The sequence below is a fragment of the Sphaeramia orbicularis genome, chromosome 4 (genome assembly GCF_902148855.1).
Source record: "Sphaeramia orbicularis chromosome 4, fSphaOr1.1, whole genome shotgun sequence".
NCBI classification, from domain to species: Eukaryota; Metazoa; Chordata; class Actinopteri; order Kurtiformes; family Apogonidae; genus Sphaeramia; species Sphaeramia orbicularis.
The window spans coordinates 45,964,105-45,972,901 of NC_043960.1; the positions used below are offsets into that span (position 1 = coordinate 45,964,105).

The window sequence follows — 8,797 nt, forward strand, 5'->3', positions numbered from 1 at the left end:
AAGATAATGGATGGATACTAATGGATTAGATTTCTATAGTGGTTTTCAAGGCACTGAGAGATAAAAAACATTAACATAAACCCCCCCTTGAACCCCTGCACATAACAATCAATTAATCAATCAACTTTTTTTTTTATTGCGCCAAATCATAACAAAAGTTATCTCATGACACTTTACATATAGAGTTGGTCAAAACCAGACTCTAACACAGAACACAATGAGTAAAATGTCAAGTACCCACAATTAGGGCTTCAACTATCGATGATTTTAATAATCGATTACTCTGTAGATTAATGTAATAACTAATCGATTCATCAGATAAACACGAAAGACTCAATTTTAAAAGATCGGGATTTAAACCAAAGCAATATGGGCTGCAGACAAGTCACTAATGATTAACATCCTCACAATGGGTTTGGGTATAGTAACAATTGTGGGCCCTATGAAAGGTAAACGTTGTGGGCCCTTCAGAAAATAAAGTATCTGTAAATTTGTTGTCAAAGCGGAGGGTGTGTGAGTGAGTGTGTGTGTGTGTGTGTGCGTGTGTGTGTGTGTGTGGGGGGGTGTTCCATAAGTGCTGCAACTACCATAAATGGCATGAAACTAATTCCAAACCTATGCCTCTCTTTTACTCCCAAGCTTACACGAAATTTTCACAACTTCTTATTTATATCCACTGGGCCCCATGAATTTGTCATGTTTAACCCCCCCCCACACACACACACACACACACACTTTTATGGCGCCCCAGGTTAGCAAGCACTAGCCCACTACTTAGACTTGTTATGGCAAGAGACTAGTAAGACACAGTCTTCAATCAGGTCCAGATTATATCAAACTAGTGTTGTATTTATTAGTTCCAGTCAACGATAGGTAACGTTTGTCTGGTGGCCTGATGAACAGAGATGGATGAAACATTATAATTACGATGATAGCATCTAACTAGCTAGCAGGCTAAAGTAATCATGACACATAGGCTATCTTAAGCTAGGTAGGTTATGTTCCTGGTGGCCAGGGCAGCCTGTTTGCCCGAAACATACTGTGCTGTGGGATTTTGGCCATTTTTTTTCTCCATATTTAAGTTTTGTACATAAACAGTGCACAACGTTTCAGCCAAATAGGGCTACCTGGCATCCGAAGCCTCAGCCATACTCCTCTGTGTTTCCCTCTGTTACACTACACAGCGTGTGGGCATGCCTCAATACTAACATGCTCAAGACCCAACGAACTGACTGTCAAATTCATTGCCAACTCTTTTAAGCATCAATTTGTATCGATATAATCGATTCATTGTTGCAGCACTACCCACAATGCAATGCAGCAAATATGCCACAGTATCATTACGTGACTCCTGTGCGCATTTTTTTTTTTTTTTTTTTTTATGTTTCAGTCACTTCAGGGATAGTGGGGGTTGCCAGTCTCTGTCACCATTACTTTGGGAGTCGTGACTTTAAAAGTTTGGGAACCCCATCCATAAAGGTTTGTCCATTCATAGGTGTTTTCAGAGGTGGGGAAGTTAAATACGGATTCCTATTAAGATTCTGTCAAATGTAACTCCTGCTCTATTCAGTGGCTCGTTTGTTTCTTCATTAGGTCATTAGGTGATCTGTCTTTATATTTAGTTTTTTGGTATGGACTCAGAGGTTTAGGGTTCATTTTAGTATTTTCCCTCTGATTATAGCCTGTGCAGCTTCTTTTGTGTATGTGCACAAGAAGATAAGTGTAAAACTTCACTGCTCTGTTACTAAATATCATACATTGTACCTGTAATTGAAGAACTGTTGTGTTTCTACACATGCAAACTGGATGTATATGATTTCCTGTCTACATGGAGTTCAGAGACACAGTGACAGACATACACATATGTTTTTATCTGTTGTTGTTGTGTATGAGGGAACATATGCCAGTGCTGCTGGGGTTTGTTAGAAAGGGTCTAATTCATCACAGCTAATTAATTATCCTCCGACGCCGAGAAGAGTTCCCCTTGTCGCTCAGTCGTCTTCTACTCTGCTTCAATCTGTGGACGACAGGAGGAAACTCCCAGACAAACCCCCAAAGCCTGAACGACTACAGTGTTTCTGAAGTCTGCGTCTGATTCGACATGCCTGTTTAACCGGATTCACATTTCCATTTAAATAAAGAGCCTAGATAAATGACCACTACTACAACATAAAAAGACACATTTAATTGTTTTTCTTTCTCAGGGCACTTTATTCTTTTTTCTTTTTAACTTCAAGCTCCTCATCATTTTTAATTTGTTTAGTCTGGGGGAGTAGTGGATAAAAAATGTGCGGAAGAAACCAAATACAAAACCAACTATTAATCTTTGATTACTAGGAGGTAAATCTAATCTCTGTAATGAGTCACAAAGCTAAGCAGACTTCAAACAGTTCAGGTATGATAGTTTCTGCAGGAAAATTGATTATGAAAAACTGAAACAACAAAACAAGTAAATAGCATGAACCACCACTGGGCATAAAGTGGGTTTGAGTCCAGTGACTATCAACTGATCAGCTTCTGGAGCTAAAACATCATCTGACAACACAAAGCAAATACAACCTGCTGTTACTAATCATAAGAATGTCAATGCTTTTCTCCAAAATTTTTGAAAACTTGTAGATAGTAACAGTGAATGTATGTATTTATATGAACAAAACTGTTGATATTGTTAGGGGGAAACTATTAAAGGTAAGGGGGGGGGGGTCTATAGGTTCATGATTATGAATCTATTGAGGGTTACATGAATACAGCCTTGTGATTTTACAGCCGACATCCCATCACTGAAGAGGAGAACACATCCTATCACACATACATGATTAACTGACCTTGAAATCTAACAAAATGGCTCAGCTTGTAACAAGCTTTATTTACTACCATAAATTATCATTAAAATGCTATTAGCACAATTAGTTCAATTCAATATTAAACAACATGTCTCTGACATTAGAGACACACTTATTGTGAGAGATAGAGAAAAAGGACTGAAGAGAAAGAAAAGAAGGTAATGTTGGAAGAATAGACAGTGAAGTTTATACGTCTATTCAAGCAGGTAAGTGTTTCTTAAAACAATAACTTTTTGGTATTGTAATGAAGACTGACAACTTAGGTTCCAGTTCAACATTAAATCCACACTGAAAGAACAATCCACAGGTCCCACTCCTTTGGCCCTAACAATAGCACCCTAGTGACTTTCCACTAGGAAAGAAACAGTCTTTAAAAAAACCCAAAATGTCTGATCTCACAAACACAGATGAAAGCCAACTATCCAGATGTCATAGTCTGTGGTGCATCCACGTGGCAAGTGAGACTTTCCATCGCTTCCAGCCATGGAGTTTTATCTGAACTCCTTATTAGGCATTTCTCAATATGCGATCTTGTCTGATCTTCTGCTCTCATGATGTCATGAAACGTCATCAGTCGTGATCCAAGTACTGTTCCATTTAAAAGTTCACGCAAACCAAGATCGGATGGAATTCCCAGATGTTGTTCTTGTCTCCTAGTTTAAACTAAGGATGTACTGGTTGGTGACTCGTGTAGACTTGGTTTACAAATATCCTGAGATACATTTTGTGTTACTCTTTAAGGCAACGGCAGCTTCTGTGACAACTTACTTCAGAAATGTTTTATTGAGTAGATGACAAGCTGTTCTCCATCATGGACAATTCTTTTTACCCACTTCACCAAACTGTAGAGGGTCAGTGGAGCTCTTCTTCCAACAGACTCATCCAGCTCTGCTGCCACAGTGAACAGTACAGGACTTCATTCATACTGTTCTCCATCCACCTGTACAACAGCTCACCCATCTGTGACAGATAACTCACACATTCACATTACTGCACCTTAGTCACTTTCACACCTGTACGTATATACTGTATATTTACTTCCAATTTCCTGTTTGTACATATGCAAATCTTGTATTCTTTCTGCTTTATTAGTATATTTTATCAAGGCCGTGGGAAGTAGGGGTGCACAGGGTGCTGCAGCACCCCCCCTCTGAATCACAGGACAAAACATTCCAAATGCATGAATTAAATAATTAAATAAAGTAAATCAATAAAGAGCTATGATCTAATTATTGTTTGTTGGTTAGTATCCTAATGTCAATTTAATTTAGGCCAAGGTTTTACATTGTAGATTTAAGATTTCCTAGTTTACGTGTGCATGACTTAGACACCTTAAAACCTGGCTGAGGAGTGGCATGACCCAGAAGACACTGATGCACCTCACATTCATGCATGTGCACACAGACACTGTGGAACAGCTGGACGTACAGGAGATGGTGAAAACTTTCATCAGTGTAACCTTGGATCGCAAAAACACATTTGGAGCATCAGCATAAGGTATGTGCACCTGCTATGACAGTAAATCCAGAGAGCAATTTGTGAAAAACGTAAAGGTGGAAATGCTTCTGAAAAGTTTATGAAAATAAATGACAGTAGGCAAGTAGTATGTGAAGAGCCTGCTTTTGACCTAATGAAAAAACATATATATAAATTGTAAATTGTGGGAAAACACCATAGTTTAGAACGTAATAACGTGATAAACATGAACCCTTTCAGCACCACGGATAGCACCACTCATACTCCTGTCACCTGTTGTGGGTTCACCACTCAGTGTCTAATTTGATCACTGTTTTCATCACAAAAAAAAATAAAAAAAATAAAAAAAATCCTAGTGCTCCTATTGTCAATTGGCGAAGGACTTTTAATGAGAGAGGAGACAATTCATTTCCCGTCCCACATCAAATCACACTCAGACTGGGCATAAATGGGTCTAGGCCTACTCATCATCATCTCAGTTTGAAGAAATGTATGTCTGTTCTTTTCCTTGTATATTATTTATCAGTAGTCCGTGCTCTTAAAGTAGTCTGTATTATAACTCTTGCTTTCTGAGCAGCCAGTAACCTACACAGGCACCAGTTGTGTGTTTGTCTGTGCTTCGGATTATTGTCTACTTTGTGAGTGAACAGTTGTTAGTACTTGCTGCATTATTGTGTAAATATGGCTTTTCTATGAGTCATTGCTCAGTCAGTCACTCATTTATCTTGTGTTTTGTGTAGCCTGTGTTTTTTCTAATCATTTATTTATCTATCTTATACAAGTAATATTGCATTAATAGTCAAACAATGTATTTTCATCAACTGAAAATGCTAACTGCTTTTGAATCACCGTTGGCATGATCCTCACAGCACCCCCTATTTGAAATGGGTTCCCACGGCTATGTATTCTATTTATATTATTTATTGCTTTTTATCACTTCTCACTTAGTTTCCTTTTTGCTTTTTTTTTTGGTAGTTTTTGTTTTTTTGTTTTTTTCAAGAGTGTTTTTATATGTAACTGAGCTGCTGTGACCAAGTAATTTCCCTTGTGGGTCAATAAAGTTTTGTCTATGTCCATGTATGAACCATATGGCAGAAAAAGTGAAAAGTACAAACAGACCTGCCATTTTACAATGATTCTAATATTAGAATTACTGTAAATATCTGTTAAAACTGGAGTCACTTTCTGATAAACAAGTGATACAGATGAAAATAACAGAAGAGATCATTTTTCTTTCAAAATGATTGCTTGCACTGAAGTTAATTTATGGATGTTTGCATATTGTGTATACAGATACAGATATACACTGGCAGCAGAATTAAAAAGGTAAATAATACAACGCTGGATGCAACTGCTTCAATTGGAAAACAAAACAACCCTTTGAAACAATAGATACTACTACTACTACTACTACTACTACTACTACTAATAATAATAATAATAATAATTCAATAGATAACAAAGTGCTCCACTTGTGACAACAATAACTGCACAAAAGAGATTAAATTAGAGGAGAATAAACTCAACACTTTTGTTATTTCTAATTATGGGAAAGCTTTAGGTGCCTAGGGAAGAAATGTTGCAGGATAAGCAAAAAGAAAAAGTTGTGCGAGTCAAAAAGGAGGCAAACTCGATGTATTGTGTTTGTCAGGGATGGACAAAAGCAGAAAACATTCTTCATAAGCAACAAACAGAGAACATCAGTCCTGTGGGAGCTGGGTTTCTCCACAGCTTTGCTTGTGTCTTTTTGTGCAGAAGAGGTTAAGAATGGTGGTGATGGTGCCCCGTCACTCCTGCAAACACGACAAATAAAGACTAACCACCTCCTCCCCCGAACTGAGGCCAGAGTCATGTCAGCACAAAACTGGAAGTCAGTCAGACAGACTGAATGGACTCAGAGCGGATGTGGAAGTGGAAGTGGAGGTGGTGGCCAGCGTGATGGTCAGTGTTATTTCATATGGAGTGTGTTTCTTATTCAGTAATAAAACCTGTGGCTGTGTGTCCATCCTCTCAATCCTGTGTTCATGTGTTTGTGCGTTTGCAGACATCATCACCATCACATATGCAACTTCTGCCTCTGAACTCCGCCTTCCAGGAAATGACAGTAGCACTTATATTTTTACATTCACAACAGTCAGAAAGTCAAAAAGACAATGCATTACTGTCACCTATTATGCAGTCCTGCAGCGTGGGGGAAATAAAGGGGTGAGTGGGTGAATCTGTTCTGTAAAATCACTGAAATGACTTTATTCATTAGGTTGTGTGTGACATAAATACAATATGTTTCTGTCTATACTGCAGCATGTGAGGATGACGCTGTGTTTATGCAGCAGACAGTGTGGCTGCAGAGCCCGGCCCAGTCTGGACCCCCCCAAGCCCAACCCAGCCCAGTCCAGACCCCCCCCCAGCCCGACCCAGCCAGCTCTAATCCATCATCCCCACTACTGAATGATGGCATGGCCAATAAAGGCAGGCGGTGCTGCATTGGAGGCCTGTGTCAGGCTTTAGCCATAATGACATTGAGGCGTCCCCTTGGGCTGGAGGAAAAGCCTGGGCCCATGACACACTTGCTTACAGAGGCAATAATATATGGAAATGCATCACTGTGCCAGACAGAGAGGGAGGAATGGTGAAGACGACAGAGCAGAGCTGCGTTTAATCGCAAGGAGACGGAGGAAATAGATTTCACAGTGACCACGATGCGGACCGAACCCAATCCGACACTCAATGATGGGGCTAATTTTAGATTCAAGCCTCTTCTAACAAACCATCCCACAACCAATCTGATTTGCCAACAACCCATTTGTGGCTTATGGTGCTCTCATGTATCTGAGCCGATAATGCAGGATGGTTTGGATGTGGACATGTTAGATCCAGTGCTGTCAGTGATGCTGTGGCACAGACAAAGGCCAGTATCAACTACTACTCCAGCTACTACAGTGAAGTACTGGGCTGCCATCCTGTTATCTGGAGGATGACACTGACAACACTCTGCCTCTTTATTTGTCACCTTCACTGCAAACAAACCGATGCAGAAATCCACATCCACAGTCAAAGTGTCAGGGTTTAGAAGAAAGGCTGATCTCAGTAGTGACAGAAGTTTAAAACAGAATCTGTGAGGATGGAAACCCAGGGTCACACGAGGTATGAAAAGGCTGGAAGAGCTGGCAAAGTCACACTGATCTGAACACGAGGACAGAAAAACACAGAAAACCACTGGTGTCTGTCTGTCTGCCTGAAAACCCATCTGTACAACACGTTAAAAAAAGGAAACCGCTGCCATTGTATGAGAAGCTCACACTCTAATTTTAATTTTTGCATTTAAATTAAAAGTTTACTGTGTCACTATGTGCTGAGAAATTTGCATTAGCCTGGGGGTCGTGAAGGTTTTATAAAACCCATTAGGCACCCGTGACCATCAATCTGAAAATAAAACTTCATTGGAGATATTCAAGCAAAAAAAATTAACACCTTTAAGGCTGCAGATAGGTTTGCGCACCAAGTTATTGACCAGATGTAACCCCGATTTGGTGGTTTGAAATATACAGATTGGGGTGAAAATAGCATCTGTAGAAATAAAGTTACTACTCAGTCTGAGCCGTAAAACTTTGGGAATTTTGTTCCTATCAAACAAAAAGGTTCCAGCTTCACTAATTTGACACAGGAAAGAGAAATCTGCGTGCGACTCCAGTCAAGAATGTTTAATTTTTCTATAATACTTTCCTCATGCAAATACAGTAAGATGTAGACTGTACAAAAATACTTTCCACAGTTGAAGAAGAGCAGATAAAGCCTTAAAGGTGTTTGTAAATTTAGTTTTTCATTAACTCTGACAAGGAGTTTGTGTTTGTGTCTGTTAACACAAACATCGTCCTGCTTTTATGAGTTCCAGATGACGCCATGTTTCCATAAAATGTCAAAGAAATCTGAAGTGAACTTTGGTTTCAAATACATAAATGTGAATTAAGTGCATTTCAATTGACTTGGTTAGAATTAATAATGTAGACTGTTGTGTCACCAGCAGTTGACGCTGTAGGCTGCATTACACATGACTCTAATAAAGAAAGAAGAAGCGTTCTGTTGGTTTCCACCTAAAATGAGTGTGAGGTCTTAATTCACGGATGACAGGAAAAATTCATTTTCTAAATCATGCCACTTGTTTTCACACGTTATCTGAATATCTGAAAAAACACAGGAAACAGCTGAACAATCATTAAACTGATCAGCTGTAACATGGAGAGTTAAATGTCAGAGTTGAATGTCTGCTTCACACTGTTTCAAAAAGGTTCTTCCTCTTTCTTCTGGACACATTTATTCCTCTGTGAAATCTGGCAAGAACAACATCAAATGAGTGAAAAAAAAAAAAACCTGATTTTTGTTAGAATTTGTTTTCATGAAGTTTCCATTTTTTATGTTTTTATTTAGCTGTTTCTATAAACATTTTAAAAAATGTGCATTAAATGTGTTTCTGGAAATGT

The 8,797-nt window shown here is 38.9% G+C and overlaps 1 protein-coding gene across 1 annotated transcript in view; it reads right to left on the reverse strand.

Moving 5' to 3' along the window:
* agbl4 (AGBL carboxypeptidase 4) overlaps positions 1–8,797 on the reverse strand; it is a 460,789-nt gene that overhangs the window by 82,645 nt on the left and 369,347 nt on the right. The gene's annotated exons all lie outside the window — the stretch shown is intronic.